Source organism: Papaver somniferum, chromosome 8, assembly GCF_003573695.1.
Source record: "Papaver somniferum cultivar HN1 chromosome 8, ASM357369v1, whole genome shotgun sequence".
Taxonomy (NCBI): domain Eukaryota; kingdom Viridiplantae; phylum Streptophyta; class Magnoliopsida; order Ranunculales; family Papaveraceae; genus Papaver; species Papaver somniferum.
In genome coordinates this window covers 65,247,856-65,265,790 of record NC_039365.1, presented here as the reverse complement: position 1 = coordinate 65,265,790, position 17,935 = coordinate 65,247,856, and the positions used below count along the sequence as shown (strand labels likewise).

The following is a 17,935-nucleotide window of genomic DNA, read 5'->3' as shown; positions in this document are numbered from 1 at the left end:
CAAAACCAGGTTTTGTCCGGTCAAAACCAGGTTCAAAACTAGAATTCCCTGTACCAAAATGAAGTTGACCCTGTTCATTCATAATCAAATTAATCCAACAAAATCAAGTTACCCCTGTTTTATAACCAAACTACCTAATTAATGAACTTAACAACAAACTCAAAAGAAAAAAAAAACAAAGCTTTCAGCTGCTTGTACACCTTCCATAGTGTGTTCCTTCTCCAATTCCTGGAAAAATATTCAGAAGGATAGTCAATTCCAAATAAAAATGAAGACAATTAGGAAGGAAACTTTTCAATTCAACCAGGTCAAACATCAGGCTTCAACCAAGAATGTAACAATAACAATAAGCATAAACCAAGAGTACTGAGACTGCTACGCCAAAAGACATCAAGCATGCACAAAACAAAGGTTGTGCGGTGGGAATATGAAGAGGCAATCCATATTAAGTATCCAACACCAATGTTTTCTTGGGTACTGAAGAAATAGGAATCTCCGCTGCTCATATGCAACAATAAGCTAACTGGAGAAATAAAAATAGATTCTCGCTCACCTGCTCGAAGGAGATTAGAGATCAAAACCTCTATTTCTTTGATGGTCGCATTTGCTTGTCTATATCTCTGTTCTAGATCGAAAAGTGAGTGTTCAGCATTCTCGAGTTTATTCTGCAGGCGATAAGTAACAGAACACATAATAAGTTTTTGCACAGCAGAGAAAAAGATTAAAAAAAAAAAGGTTTCGAGCATAACCACTCCAATAGTAAATTACATGAGTCTTTTCGAGTTTTTCACTCATTTCTGCCGTCAACAATAACTGAGCATTATGAAGGTCCTGGACCCAGCAAGATCAAAAAGGTTAACCATTCCACATTTGATTTACAACCCATCAAACAAGTAGCCCATCAAATTTATAAATTGGTGATCTTCCAACCTGAACCTGCACCAACAAAGATGATAATGATAAAGTTAGGATATGACTGAGGTCAGAGACAACATCAAAACCATAAAACAAAAAAAAAAACAAAAAAACTGTAGATAATAAGGATAGCAGTAGTTTAAAAATGACAATTATCCATATATCTCAACAGACAAACAACCCAGCAGAGAAGACTCCCTGCAAAGTATAACAGAAATTATAAGCAAGTGGAAATCAACCGATCACTAGGTTCTGCACATTAATAAGACTTATAAATCACTCTATAATTTGAGTTTGAAATTATGTTAAGCTACCAAATATATGGTATACCACTTCCTAAACACAACAGTTCAACAAACATACCGGTAAATGTGGCAACTTCGAAACAGCTTTAATGATTTCCCTGGATGTCGCACCCTCTGGGAAATTCAATCTTCCTTTGTTTATGTATATAATTGTATATTTCTCGGCATGATATTTGACGACGAAATGGACAAGTTACCAGATGGAACATTTTAAAAATAACCACCAAGAGAAAACTTAAAAAGATGAAATCACGTACCCAACTCTCTTCAACATGTGACTTGGTATTGACCTCAATATCCTCTCCATCATGGCCAGGTGCTATAAGTTCTCGTGCGCCTTAAACAATGTCTCTCCCTTCAAAAACAATGTGTTTCAGCTTTTTCACACAAAAAATTATGTAAACTGAAATAGTAGGTGGCAGCAAAGCGAAAACCTACCGAGCATAGCTCAATTGAGATACAACCAAGATTCCAAATATCACAAAGGTAACTCCATCCAAGTCCTGCAGAAACCCAAATGAATATCACATAGTCAAACAACGGAAGCTAGTGGCCAAACACAGGAACCTCAAATATCAGATACAAGATATGAATGACTGGAAGTGTCAGTAACTTACCAGGAATAACCTCAGGAGCACGGTAGTGTCTTATTGACACAATGTAACTGTGATAACGACGATCATAAGTTGCACTAACCAGCGAGACTGCGAGGAAATATTCAACTCACGAACTTACATCTTGTAGAAGCGTCTCATGTCGAACGATATCAATAGATGTAACATCTCCAGATAAACCCTTTAAACTCATCTGCCGAAAATATGTATATACATAAAAGTTTACAAACTAATTACCAACTGGAAGAGAAATAGGGTTTATGCAAGATATCTTACCACAAGGGACTCCACTTGATCAGGAATCCTTCCGGGATGGTTCAATTTCCGAACCAACTCCTGATACTCCTTATCACCCTACCCCAAGGAAAAACCCAAATGAACTTAGCATGAAAAAACAGGTATATTCAATTGTATCTTAACAAACATAAGAAATACTAAAATAAGAAATCCAGCATTACCTATTCAAATCCCAAGGACCAGAACAAAGATCAATAAAACACAAGCTGCCTTTCTCCGTCAATACAAGTAGGTTTCATACTATTAATATCCAAATACCCAGGGAAGTTGCAATACATATGGGGGACAACATGCAGTTTAGATGCAAATTACAATTTGGTTGAGGAATTAGATATGAAACAGAATAGCCGACATGCTGAGTGTTACACAAAATAGAAGATCACAAAATTGTATCATGTACAACGGAGCTAGAAGTAACGAACATGTGATGGAGAAAATGATGCCAAGTAACTAGAGAAAGAGCATAGAGAAGTACGACACACTGAAGATGAAGATGTTGCTACAATCTGCAATAGCAAACAGAATTTGGCAAGGAAATATACATTGTCTCTAACTATTTCTCACCCTAAACAAAAAAATAAACAAAAAACAGATAGATTCCATCACAATACCAGAGTGAACTTATGAGGAAGGATACACATAAATTGGGAGCTTGATATTAAGGCTACTGCATTGTATTTTTGCTTACCCTAGGCATTGTTGTCAGAGATTCTATATTTCTTCATACTTGACATCACAACCAACAAGGCAACAACAAACCTCAAGCACTTGTCGTCTCCTTGGTATCTGGCATCTGCCTGATCCAAACATTGACCAATCTGGATCCAGCATCCTCCATGCAGCCTTTAATCTCAGGCAACGACCACCTGCACATGGAACCACCCCTATTTATGTATTTATCCTCTCAAGAGCAGACATTCGACTATGAAAACAGAGGCTATTAAAGTCATCAACCAATTTTATTTTATTTTTGAGTTCTATCATATAGGAGAAAAGAAAAATCACTCCAGACAGTAGTTTACGAGTTTTAAAATACAATCTCAATAGGTTCTCTCCTTCCCACTCTGGAAAATAACAGTAAATCTCTGTCATTACTATGCTCCCATCACGAAGAACTCATATGACAAGCAACCAACTTGATTTTTTGGTTCATCTCGATAGGTTTCAAACCTTTAACTGCGCAGGGCATATAATGTTTATTGGTAACTTAAGTGAACGTCGGCTGTCTAGATATTATGCAGCTATTCAGCTTTCCTCTGTTTCTAGTCCCACCTAATGCAAGGTTTCCTGCCATTTCAGTAATTTATGATGATCTAACAATAATTCTGTGGGTCGAAAAGGCTATTCACCTTAACCATATGAAAAGTCGAATACGATCCAAATCACAAATTAAATCTAGCTCAAAAGATAGTTGATTACAAACTTACACTCTAAGAAAAAATTAGCATCTATTTCATGAAGGCATGCTTAATCCTTCATGGATTTGATTTTTAGTTTTATTTCTCTCCATTTTCTTCTCTTGTATCCATATAATAGTATACGCTTGTTAACTACCTATTATGAGGATCCAAGCTGCATTGATTTTATATGAATTATCAAGTTTATTTATGAGCGTAAGACAACACAGAAATAAGCACACTATAAAACTTTCATAGAGCACACTGCCACTTCCATCCGGCATCAACAGAGCCAGAGGCCTTATATTAACTGAGGTTACAGGTATTTTAGTTTAAATACTGTAGGGAAATACATGGTTTCCTAGTTTATGATAACTCCCATATATAAGATGGTCTCCTAATAGAATAACAAATACTTATGCAGATCAATTGCAATCTTAATTAGTTCATTCTTATCATGAATCTTTTTCATATAAAAACCATTTCATTCCATACTTGTGCTAATACTTATGCACCAGCAAATGATCTAATACATCTACACTGTAAAATCAGTGTACATTCAATCCAGAAAACCTCCTAGCCGCAATATGTATTATGTTTTTCAACCTAAAACAGCTAGCCATTTGAAGACATAAAATAAAACATCGATCAGAAAAAGAAAAATTACAGTGTTATATGAGTTCCTTTCGACCTCTTTTATTGGGAACAACGGGTTCCTCTTCTTCCTTACCTCATTCTCATTCTGAAAAATCACTATCACATTAGAAATCAAATTCGAGATAAAACAAACCCTGACTTTCAATCTCAAATCCAACCCTAACTTTCAAACTCCACAAATCCAATCACCAATATCATTCTCAACAAACCTATTCAATCTCAATTCTTGCAGCAAAACCCCGATTTATCTCAGAACGTTAACATAACCTCAAACCCTAACTTTCAATTTCTGCAGCAGGAACCTTAAATCTGATAGAAGTAAATCTAGGGTTAGAGTTATATGTGTGTTATCAATCGAAAATATGCAGGACAACGATGAAGAAGGTAGGTTTTTATTTGAATGATTAGTCAACAAACTCCATTGAGACATAAAAGAGAGAAAGAGAAAAGAGAGAGAGAGAACGAGAGGTCTTTGGTCTGCTCGATAAGATATGAGATAGCCGAGTCAGTTTTCTAGCTGAATGGGCTGAATACCGAGTCAGTTTAAACTGTGCGCAGCCACACTCACGAGTGGCACATGTGAAAAACCAAAATGTTGCGAATCGCAACTGGAACAATCAGTTGCGAGTTTAGTAACATTTTTAGCTGTTGCGAACATTTTGCAACAGAAAATTCGCAACAGCTACTAAGCTGTTGCGAATTCTAGTTACTAATCCTTGAATATGGTGTAGTGATAGGTATAATTAGAATAATCATCAATAAAAGTCATGACATATCTTTTTCCATTTCTAGTTAACATACTTTCATATTCATACAAATCAGAATGCACTAACTCCAATGGTTCAGATTATCAATCAATACAGATACTTGAAATTGTTCATCAGTTTTCATACCTTCCGTCATAATTTCATGAGCTATTTTCTGAAGTTCATGAGCCTGAGCAATGACTGATTTTTCATCCACCATTTGATATCTCAGGTAGCGGCTTACATCATATTTCTTCGATCCAGCTTCTTCGGCATCATATTTCTTCTGTAAGGCATCCCACACATCTTTAGCAGTATCAAATGTGGAGTAATATTCATATAGATTGTCAGACAAAGTATTCAGAATATAGTTTTTACAATCAAAGTCATTATCAATCCATTTGTCATAGGCTTTTTATTTTTCTTCAGCAGTTTGGGTCACAACAGGTTCTTCAGTTGGTTGAGGATTTGCACTTGTTGCGGCTGGAGATGCTTTTTCTGCAGCTTCTGCATCTTGTGGATCAGCTGGTTTGATGGAGGTTACCATCATGTGCAACTTCATCAGTTTGAGGTAGAAAAACAACTTTAGCTTCCATCTTCTGAAGTGTAGTCCTTCAAAATTGAACGGCTTATTGATATCAACAACATTTTTCTTTTCAGATTCCATGGCAGGAAGATTCGTCCTAAAATTGTTGGAACAATTGCCGATTTCACACCTGCAAAACAAAGATTAAGACACAAAACAAAGTGACGGCTGAGTCACGACCAGGTCGCTCTCTTTAGGACGTTTCGTGGCTCTGCTGTGAATTTTGTGCAAGCAGTTCTTTTCCGTCACAACGCCCCCAGGATAAAACAGCCGAGAAAAACTCTCTTTCCATCTCTCACGCACACATTGAGAAATCGATAACTTCTACTCTCTCTATTCTTGCTCAGTATTTTTGGTCTCTTGATTCTTAGAAAACAATAGTGTAGAAACTTGTGTCTTCTTTCTGTTCTCAAACCTGTTTTTATAACCAGGCAATCAATGCAAATTAATGGAGAATAAATTCGATTAATTGCTGCAGTTAAAATTCCATTCAAAACAGTCAAAAAACGGGCAAATAAATCATGCCATAATTAGCGCAATTAAAACATAATTAAGTGCAGTAAAAACGGTTTGAAAAAATCTTTTTTAAAAAGAGCAAAAAATACTTTCCAAATTCAAGAGACCTCCCAAGACCCCGTTCCCGGACTAATGTTATATATATAAAAAACTTTCCAAATTCAAGAGACCTCCCAAGACCCCGTTCCCGGACTAATGTTATATATATAAAAAAAATATTATATATGCACAATCAATAGGAGGAGGGATTCGATCCTTAGACCTAACCGTCCAGGCTAATAATGCTTAACCATTGGGCCAAGTTCGAATTATTGATATAAATGTACAAAACGATTATTTTAAAACATATATCCCAACATGAAGTCTTCTATTTTTCTAGGTATTAAGTGGGTTTATCCGGTGGTTGAAAGCAATATTAGGTGTATCATAGGAGATGGTAGGTTCACATTGCTATACTTTGATGACTGATGTGGTTATAGATTGATTACAACTTCAATTGGAGTCATGAAGGATGACAGAAATATGTTTAATTCTAAGGTTTCAGTATTGATTGTAAAGGATTAGTGGGTAGTTTCTGCTCATGTTCGTAATTTACTTCTTCGAGCTGGTTATGATCCAGATGCTCTCCCAAGAATTTCAGGAAGTGCATATCAAGTTATATGGGCTCCTGATCTTAAAGGTGGATTTACAATGAAGTATGCGAAGGAGTTGTAGCATAATCATTTGGAAGTTAAGGCTGAAGCAAAACTGATTTGGAGGGGTGTTGTTATTCCATTTGTTACATCTAATTACTGAAGGATAATGGGAAGGGAGTATTTTGCTACTCAAGATAAAATGGTAACCAGATCTAGCATCCCCTGGGTTAATAAACGGTATACAAAAGGGGTGTGAGTCTTTGAACAATAGCATATTGTATTGCAGATTTGCTGGAAGGATTTGTAACTGGATTACAAAGAAATTTCAACACTGTTCCAAATATTAATCTTGTGGTTTCTTATAAAACAACCAAGGATAAACATAGAATGATGAAGGATCTTTGGATTGTTACCCATTAACAGTAAATTCAAAGTTCTGGAAGCTCAGAAATAGAGTGTGTTTTAAAATTGCAATATGAACAATCGCCCAAAGCTTGGTGAAATAGAGTGTGTTTTGTCCTTAATGTTTACATTTCTGCTCTTAACCGTTGAACATCTTTAGAAATCTTCCCTTGATCATTGAACCATCGCCCAAAGCTTGGTGAAATTACACTGCCAACATCAGTTAGGGGAAAAAAATCAACTTTAGTTTAGAATGAATCTGAATTGTAAAAATTCCGAAACCAAGATGACTTATGAAACGAGGTGTAACAAAACAAAGAGAGCAGAATTTCGTTCTTTGATCAAGGGAAAACATTTGTCTTTAAGTTTAGCAGTATATATCCTAGAAACTGCCTAGTCCACTAAGGCCACTTCACCTCCCAAACCACCTAGTCCACCAAGACAACTGCCACCACAAAGACCACAAAGTCCACCTGCACCATCAAGCCTGCCTGCTGCACCACCTAAGCCTACACCACCAGTTCCCAAAAAAAAAGTTAATTGGGTATCGTTGTCTAAAGCTATAGGCATTCATATGCTAACCCGAGTCTATAGAAATTTCTTTTCATATTCGTTTTCCTGGTTTCAGAATTGTAATAAAGGTGATGCCTAGACCTTAGCATATATACAATTTATATAGCATGATTAAATGTAGAGATTGTAGGAAAAACATTTGCTTATGAATTGTAAAAACAACTTACATGAGACGCAAGCCTACCTATTCTATGATCAATATTTCTGAAGCTGCATACCTAACCAATTCCTTGGCCTAACAATCTATAGCCACAAACACAGTCTGGTAGAGTCCTCAACTTCGAAGTGCATTAGGTACCTACACAAAGGCAAGAATTCTTTTGGAAACTGCACAATAAGAAATTACTGGTAGATGCATAAAACAAATTAAGTCAGTTCTTGTGAATTAACCTTTAGGTTGATGAGTCTACTTTTGCCTCAAAATAATTACTTCAGCTGTCCACTTTGTCACCAACCACTTTTTTATTGTATGCCTTGCATCCCAGGTAACACCAACCAATTTGAGTGAAGATTATATCCTGCAAATATGCACACAATTTCAAATTCAACCGTACTTAAAGAATTGCTTTTGTGCAGAACCAATAGAAAGAACTTAATGAATGCCCCGTACTGATATAAGAACTAATATAAATAACTTAAAATGATGAATCCTTTTGTGCGATCCCACTTCTGATCATAACATCGGATAAATCTCCAGCATTTGAAATAAAATATTACCTTTTCAAATCTACAGAGTCACGCATAAGTGCCACTGTGAAGATCATCTTTCAGAAATTCTAAACAGTAGTAAACTGGTAAGCATCTTTTACAGCCTCAGCAATATCTCCTCTTCTAGCTACTTCATTCATTATATTCTTATCCATGTTATCTGTTGCAAATTTTGCAGCTTTCAGCCTTTCACACTTTTATGCCCATCAAAATACCAAAGAAACCCAGCAATGGATGATGGTGGTGCTGTATTGGTTGTGCGTTGTGCTTTTTACGCCTTTACTTCAATCTGACCACCACCAGTCCAACACTCCCACTGCCACCAACTCCAACAACATCACCAGTCCAACATCCACATTACCACCACTGAGTTTTCCTGAGTATTTGTTTTATACTTCTTCTAGATAAACCATAGAGTTGAAACTAATCTCTCTAGCAACCCTCTTTGCAACCTCCAAGCACCGTGTTTTATGATTCATTCCGAGTCGTTGAAGTGCTTGTTGTCGTCGTAGGTGATGATTAACAATCTATATATGGTTTATAGTCCCTGCTATTCTTTATTATGAAAAAGAATCAATTAATAAGTAAAAATATCAATTACTAATTTGTTTGTTCGTAATTAAGAAACAGAATTACATCAGGAAACTCAATGAACCGGTTGTCTCTTCCTCCAAGCGCTTAAACGTTAATCCGTTGGGTTGTTCAGAAACATAGTTATATATAAATGAGGAAACTAATCAGATGATTACATGTGGTTATGATGACAGTACAAATTTAAGAGGAAGTTTTACCTTTTCTTTTCGTGTTGAAAGCAGAGTCTTCCGCGCCTTCTTATTATTATCTCGGATGAAGACAACAGGCGAGAATACAGAGATGTTGCAGGAATTTAGGGTTAGCTGGATCGATCAGTTGTTCTGCAAAAATATCCAGAGGAGTATCAATTGTACGCCATCCCATGATGTAGGTACACATTTCATCTTCCGCCACGTGTCCACAAAGACACACGTGGAGGACATGCAGCTGAGAGCATCAAGATATGATATCACACGTGAACAGCCAAGAGACGCGCCCTGACAAGATAGCGTCGCCACCCACCAGATCCAACGGTAGAGGATCGAGGAGACAGAAACACTAGAACACTGCGAAGCACTGGAGGATAACCCAAGAGTCACTTTATCCTATCCCCAGAAAGATCTAAGATCTATGGCTGGGGATAGTCAGACTGACGCAGACAAGACGGGGACAGAGGACAGCTGTCTACCGCGGACAGACATCTCAACTACCCGCATTAAATACCCTCAAACAGCATACGTGTCAGTCAGCCTGTGGAGGAAGCGCAGACAGCAGTGAATATTCAAACGTAACACGCAGAGAGAACCGAGAATAAGAAAACCTCTGCGTAAGCGGCACAGGACACAAGAGGATAAGGTTATAACGGGCTTCAGAAGTGGACCCCACGTAACCACCCTATAAATACCCCTCTCTCCCAAGTGAAGAGGGGGCGAAAAACATTGAGAAGAGAATAGGAGAGAGACAGAGAGATAGAGAAAGTGTAAGTGAAGTTCCTCCTGCTACGCAGGCTTATATTGGTCTCAAAGTCATTCGACTATTTCTGTAACCCTCACACATATAATGAAAAACCCAATCCCGGAGACAGAGATCCGAGTGAGAATCATATAAGTTAATCGTTCTGTCTATGTTCATACATTTATACTTTATATGTTCAATTCGTTACTTAAGGTATATCATGTTCGTACATTTTATACTTCGTCCACTATTTATCTTATTGTATGAGCTAAGGACAACGATTGTAGTTGATGAGACGAGGAAGAGTATTAGAACTCTGAGTCAAGGATTCGACATAACCAATCAATTCCCTCGTGCGCATTCTATCTACTGTATTGTCATGAGTCTACGCGCATTGTTTGTGAACACTCAGATGACGTTGATCTGTGTGCTCACAATCTGGCGCTAGAAACAGGGATTTTCATCCCGGTAAAAGATTTATCTTCTCATGTGACTTGTTTCAGGCTTCGTTTTCTTAAAATAACGATGTATGGAACACTACGGTTTTTTCTGTTCATGATTTCAAAAACCAAAATTATGAACAGATCCGCGTTTATTTAAGTAGATCTGATTTTTCATGCATTTTCTAAGTTTTCACACCTTTGAAGACTAAAATTATGAACAGATCCGCGTTTATCTAAGTAGATCTGATTTTTCATGCATTTTCTAAGTTTTCACACCTTTGAAGACTAAAATTATGAACATATTCGCGTTTATCTAAGTAGATCTGATTTTTCATGCATTTTCTAAGTTTTCACACCTTTGAAGACTAAAATTATGAACAAATCCGCGTTTATCTAAGTAGATCTGATTTTTCATGCATTTTCTAAGTTTTCACGTCTTTGAAAATCAAAACTTCGAACAGATATGCGGTCATCTACATAGATGGGCGCCTTTCGTATCTTCAAGATTTTACACCTTTGAGAACTCAAAACGCTAATAGATATCACGTGGGGACCATTGTCTTCGTGATTTTTTTTCTCTTTTTCAGGGAAATATTAAAAGATGGAGAAAAGCAAAGATATCGGGAAGGCAAAAGATTCGTCAAAAGAGATTCCAAGGACAACCCCAGTGGTAACTAGGAGTAAGCAGAGAGGTGAAAAGCTGAAGGCAGTGGATAAGGCGCAGGATAATGCAGAAAGCACGCCACCCATCAATGCCAACATCATCGCAGCAAACGCAGTAAATGCCGCGGCAGCCAAAGCAGAAGCTTCAAGAGCTGGCGGATCCAAAGTTGGAGCTCCCAGAGTAACCAATGCTCAACTACAGGAACATCAGGAAGTCGTAGTAGAGTCAGGAATATAACAACTCCTCTATGGGATGCCCTTAACCAACGAACAGAACATACCTTTTCCGACAAAGCAACCACTTCTAATAGCAGGTCAACCCTCACAACAACCGTCAGGGTCCCAAGGTGCACGGTTAGATCCACCAGAGCCAGTAATACAGATTGTGGATGAGGAACAAACCATAGCCGCCGATGAGCAATTGCGGGCAGGAACACCAAATCAAGGGTCAAATCATTCCGCTCAGATGATGACCGAGCTGACAGAATTAAGGAAGAACCAGAAGGCATACGCAGATGTTGTGGCGATATTAGCACAAGAGAACCAAACACTCAAGGAAAGAATCATTCATAGCGCAGAGGTAGAAAACCAACGCGACGAAGATAACTCCAAGGCTGTAGTACCTAATCAAGATAGAAGAATGATGATCACAAACAACCCGCTTCCATTGAACCGAAGAGGAGCAAGGAGAAGCCAAAGATCAGACCCTAATTACAATCCCGAGAACTCGGACTACTACGACGGTACCACCCTCCTAAGAGCAAAATATACCATTCGTGAAGAGCACCAGATCGCAATGGAAAATCTGCGTGCTGAGATGCTGGCAGAAATCAAGGAGCTAAAGACTAGGCAGGAAGGCGGAAGACTAGAGAAAGTGATGAAGGAATCAAACACTACCCCGCTGATGCCACACTTGGCCAGGGCTTCCATACCGCAGAAATGTTCGGTTCCTGCTTTCGATTGCTATGACGGATCAACTGATCCTGCGGCTCATCTTCGATATTATAATCGAATGATGGCCCGTTGGGGTAACGAAGACTCCATACTGTGCAGATACTTCCCATCAAGTTTAAAAGGGTCCGCGTTATCATGGTTCGATAACCTTCCATCAAACTCCATCGATTCCTACGACCAACTCACAGAAAAATTTCTAGCAACATACATGTACAACAAGGTTGTAAATATCAGCATGGACAAGTTATTCTCGCTGGAGATGAAATACAAAGAGACCATCAGAGAATATACTGATAGATGGCACAAGATTTGCCAAGCTATTGGCAACGTAGATCCCGTGGTTAGTATCAACTGCTACAAATGGGGGATGGACATGATGAGTCCTTTGTTTGTTGAGATCCACGGGACCATCCCTACCACCGAAGGAGATCTCCGGATAATCATAGAAAAGCATGCAAGGTTATAAGAAATTCAGCGTGAAAATCCCAGAGCTCACACTCAACGTCCCACACGCACAAATTCCGTGGATCAAGCCAGCGGGTCCAAAAGAGGAATCACAGAAGAGCATCCCAACGCAGATTGGAAAGAACGAAGGGATGATAGACGAAGATATGATCGAAAATTTGAAGATCAAGTCTATACCAAGATGAATACCAGTTATTCACGCATCCTGAGGGAGATCAAGGGGAGGAATAATTTCGATTGGCCATGGTCCAAGGGAAAGCAACCTCCTAGATCAGAAAAATCCAAGGAATACTGTGAATACCACTGTTTCAACGGTCATCAAACAGAAAAGTGCAAAAATCTCAAGATAATGATTCAAAAACTAATCGACGCAGGAGACCTGAAGCAATATATACGGAAGATTGATAACGAAGATAGAATCAAGAGAGGCAAGCAGGTTCAATTACCAGAAGGCAACCGCACCCTCAACACGATTTCATGTTCAGAGATTCAAGGACCATCCCTAACCGCCCAGATTGGGAAGAGATTGAGAAAACAATTCGAAGATTATTGTGAGCTTTATAAGATCGATGGGAAAGAGGTAAACGAGCACGAACAATGGATGGACGCGCCCATGACTTTCGATGCGTACAATGTGGAAGAAGACATGGAAGACCATAATGATCCTCTAGTCCTCACACTCCCAATAGCAGGGTGCAATGTCAAGAAAATTCTCATCGATGGAGGAAGCTCAGTCAACGTCCTGTTTTATGACACGTTCAAACGTATGGAACTCAAAGACGAGCAACTACTGTCATCTTACTACACCATCTACGGATTCAACGGCGCAGCTACAAAGCCCCTAGGGGACATTTTCTTACAAGTAGACGTAGGGTCCATGAAAGTGGACACTCGATTCAGCGTCGTAGATGCACCTTCACCTTACAACGCCATCATCGGAAGAAGATGGGTTCACAAGCTCAAGGGAGTAGCGGCAAACTACCATCAATATCTCAGATTCCCAACACCCAAGGGAGTCATGGAAATTAAAGGAGACTAAGTAACTGCGCGGGAATGTCAGACCTTACAGAATCAGATAAATAACGAGCGGGAAGAAAACCACCAGTCCCGAAGAGCCAAAAATAAGGAAATAACCATAGATACATATCTGGAAGAAATCTACGGAAAAAGCCTTCTGAACGTAAGCACCACTGGCAGCGCAGAAGCCAGCACCTCCGTGACAAAAGAAGACGGAGAGCCCACCAAATAGAAACCAAAGAATGTTCCTCTCTTGGGGGAACCAAAACCCACGTTTACACCTGTCGAAGAAGCTAAAGAAGTCAACATAGGTACTGAGGGAAATCCGAAGATTATCAGAATAGGCACCTTGATGGATGAAGACAGAGAAGCCGCGCTAATCAAACTTCTAAAGGAATACGCGGACATCTTTTCTTGGAAATTAGGGGACATGTCGGGAATTGACCCAAAGTTAGTTCATCACGAACTTCGAATAAAACCAGGTACCCCTCCTTTTAGGCAAAAGGTGCGCAAAGTAGCTCCAGAATACCATCGAGCAGTTGAAGTGGAACTCCGCAAACTACTGGACGCAAGATTCATTAAAGAAGTTAAGTACCCAACATGGATCTCTAACATGGTCATCGTACCGAAGAAAAATAGCGGAGTAAGGATATACATTGACTTCACCAACCTCAATAAGGCTTGCCCTAAAGATAGCTATCCACTGCCAAGCATTGACCAACTTGTTGAGGCAGTTGAAGGATACGAAGAAATGTGATTCATGGATGGATACTCTGGATACAATCAATTATTCCTAGCAGAAGAAGATCAACAACATACAGCATTCTATACAGCACACGACCTCTATTGCTATGTAAGAATGCCCTTTGGATTGCGAAACGCATGGGCAACCTACCAAAGAATGATGGATGCAATTTTCAAACCATGGATTGGAAGTACGCTGGAAGTATATGTGGATGATATGCTCGTCAAAAGCAAGCTGTGAAAAGATCATCACAAAGACCTAAAAGATATTTTCCAAGCAATGAGAGTGCACAACATGAAGGTAAACCAAGAGAAGTGCACTTTTGGTGTCACTTCCGGAAAGTTCCTCGGATATTTTGTAACGAAGAGGGGCATTGAAGTCGATCATGCTAAAATTGAAGCCATCATAAGAATGCCATCCCCAAATAATTTAAAAGAGGTTCAGAAACTCAATGGTTCGCTGGCTGCGCTGGGGAGGTTCATATCCAGGTCCTCGGACAGATGTAAGCACTTTTTTAACATTCTCAAAAAAGGAAGCAAATTCGAATGGACGGCAGAGTGCGAGGAAGCTTTTTGAAATATCAAAAAATACCTGGCTGAGATCCCTATATTACAAAAACCAGACCCTGATGAAGTGTTGGCACTATACATAGCAGCAACAGAAGATGCAGTCTGCGCAGTATTGGTTAAAACCAACACAAAGATAGAGCAACCCATCTATTACATCAGTAAGACTCTGAACGCAGCAGAAAGGAACTACACGAAGATCGAGCAGCTCATCTTGGAGTTAGTATGGGCAACCCTGAAACTCATAACTTACTTTTTGACTCACTACGTCCGCGTCCCATGCAAAGCTCCGCTAGAAGCAGTCCTTAAAAACGCAGGAAAAGTAGGCAGAATTGAAAAATGGAATACTCACCTAGATCAATTCAATATCATCCATGAACTACAACACTCTCAGAAGTCACAAGTATTAGTAGATTTCCTAGCAGACTTACCATTGGATAACTGCGAAGAAGTCATCATCGAAGGACGAAAGGCAGCAGGACTACCAGAAATGGACGAAGGTAAAGACCCTATAAACATCTTGGAACCAAAAAATCCTAAGCAATGGGAAGTCTTTGTAGATGGGTCGAAAAATAAAGAAGGGCGGGGATAGGCATCGTAATCACCACCCCAACAGGAGACAAGATCACACATGCTTTCATGTTAGAATTCAAGGGGCATACCAACAACATAGTTGAATATGAAGCAGTGGTGCATGCCCTTCAGTTGATAATAGAAATGGGCATAACTGACGTGCGTATGACAAGCGATTCACAGCTAGTCATCCGACAAATAGGGTTGTAATGTAATGTTTATGACAGAACATTGTCAGCATACATGGAATTGGTGCAAACACTGGCATCACAAATCCCAAACATCAAATTCCGACACCTGGAAAGGAAGGAACTCAGGCACGCGGATGCCCTGGCCTACATATCATCGATGCTCAGAAATGAGGACGCCAAAGCAATCAAAGTAACCAGGATTTACGAGCCTTCAATTGATATTCAAGAACTTTGCGCTGCACAGCAGAGTAACCACGCAGAAGAAGATATTGCAGATGATGACGTGGGAGAATTCATCGCGGATGATTTCCAAGAAGACGACATCATGGCTAAGGCAGATCAAGATGAAGACTTTAGCAAAGAAGAAGATTGGAGATCTGGGATTCATCTTTTCCTAAAAGAAAGAATTCTACCCTCGGATCTAAAGCAAGCCAGAAAAATACAGTCAAAGGCAGGAAGATATGATCTGAGAAAAGAAATTTTGTACAAAAAATCTTTTCTCGAACCATTATTACGTTGCCTATCCAGATCCGAAGGACATTTGATTTTGAAAGACATACACCGCGGCAACGCAGGCAATCACAGCGGAATGAGATCCCTAGCAGATAAGGCGAAAACTCAAGGATATTACTGGCCAACAATGATACGAGACGCTGCAAGAATGTCACGAAGATGCGAAGAATGCCAGAGTTTCGCTAAAAAAATCTACGCACCCGCAAAAATGTTAAACCCAGTAGACAGCCCTTGGCCATTCTCAAAATGGGGCATAGACATCGTGGGTCCCCTAATCGAAGGATCAGGGAAGAAAAGATTCTATAGTGGCCACGGACTATTTCAGCAAATGGGTAGAGACTAAATCCCTGGCAAGGATTCGAGACGCAGATGTCTTCACATTCATTTTTCAAAACATCATTTGCAGGTTTGGCATACCAGCTGAGATTGTATCTGACAATGACAAGCAATTCTAAGGAAAAAACATTGACTTACTCTTCGATACTTTCAAAATTCGAAAGAAAAATTCAACACCAATTTACCCTCAAAGCAATGGTCAGGCAGAAGCCACAAACAAAACCCTCGCACTCATTCTCAAAAATCAGTTGGACGAATACAAGAAGCGTTGGTGTGAGCAACTACACAATGTTTTGTGGGATTATAGGACAACTCGAAGATCATCCACGGGAGAATCCCCATTCTTACTCACATATGGAGCCGAAGCTATTACCCCAACAGAAATAATCATGCCAACTACGAAGACTGAAGCATGGGAAAAGAACCTCACAGCGGACATGATGTTGGAAAGGTTGGATGATCTAGAAGAGAGGAGGGAGGAAGCACTACAAAAAATGGAAAACTATCAAAGGAAACTAGCAAAGGATTATAATAAGAGGGTTAAGCTTAGAAATTTCGTAGAAGGGCAGTATGTGCTGAGGACCATTCCCCAATACCAACGAGAAAAGAAGTGGGGCAAATTATCACCAACATGGGGGGGGGGGGACCCTTCGTCATACATGATGTTGAAGGAAATGGGTCTTATTATCTACGCAAATTAAAAGGGGAGATCCTCAAACACCCATGGAATGCAAAATATCTCAAGCCATACTACCCGTAGAGGGCAACGCAGACCTGCATCTACGTGAAGAGCGCCAGAAGAAGAAAACGACGTTTGCGATCGACATGTTTCTATCTCTGAGATAGGAATAGCAAACCTCAACCTACCAATCAAGCAAACTTTTGGCAAAAAATAGTCGATACATGGAGCAACATAATAACAAGACGATTGCGTGAAAATATAACACCTCACGAGAACCCTACACCTGTAAATACATCCTCCGCGTCAATACTTCATCCTCCTGTTTTTTACTATTTGCTACCTCAGAGGTTCCATCGATGGAATTATTTTAAATGTAACTCAACTGAATAGACACTTTAACCCTCTTTCACCCGTGGACGTAGACACTCTGCTGTCGAACCACGTAAACACTGGTGTTAGTTGTTCTATTTTACTTGGGGAAAGTAGTCACCTACAATCTCTCGGGACTCCCCTATCAGCGTCTATAAGTGTAGGACCATGGGGAAGGCATCCAGCAGAAAGAGATACCCAACCAATCTTATGGCAGCGGGTTGACGGAATAAACGTACATTCCAAACAACTCATATCCTAGAACGCTGCCCCGACCCCCATCGTCTGGGAATCCTATGGCCCAGGATTAGCCAGCGGGGTGACATGTCTCAAGATGTTCACGAAGATACACATATCTTCGGGTTCGCACTCAAACACTTCACTTACACTTATGGCAGCGGGTCGACGGAATGAACGTACATTCCAAACAACTCATATCCTAGAACGCTGCCTCGACCCCCACCGTCTGGGAATCCTCTTCCCAGGATTATCCAGCGGGGTGAAAGGTCTCAAGACGTTCATGAAGATACACATATCTTC

The 17,935-nt window shown here is 39.7% G+C and overlaps 2 long non-coding RNA genes across 2 annotated transcripts; both read right to left on the bottom strand.

Moving 5' to 3' along the window:
* Positions 1-1,285: 1,285 nt before the first annotated feature.
* LOC113301299 lies at positions 1,286-2,314 on the bottom strand. Its single transcript, XR_003336202.1, has 4 exons — positions 2,111-2,314; positions 1,838-2,027; positions 1,659-1,723; positions 1,286-1,575 (listed from the first exon to the last, which is right to left on the bottom strand). It is a non-coding gene; the product is annotated as an uncharacterized LOC113301299 (long non-coding RNA).
* A 4,105-nt stretch (positions 2,315-6,419) lies between these two features.
* On the bottom strand, positions 6,420-9,248 carry LOC113301204. The gene is made up of 5 exons (XR_003336092.1): positions 9,143-9,248; positions 8,361-8,906; positions 8,034-8,161; positions 7,828-7,941; positions 6,420-7,579 (listed from the first exon to the last, which is right to left on the bottom strand). It is a non-coding gene; the product is annotated as an uncharacterized LOC113301204 (long non-coding RNA).
* Between the last annotated feature and the right edge of the window lie 8,687 nt (positions 9,249-17,935).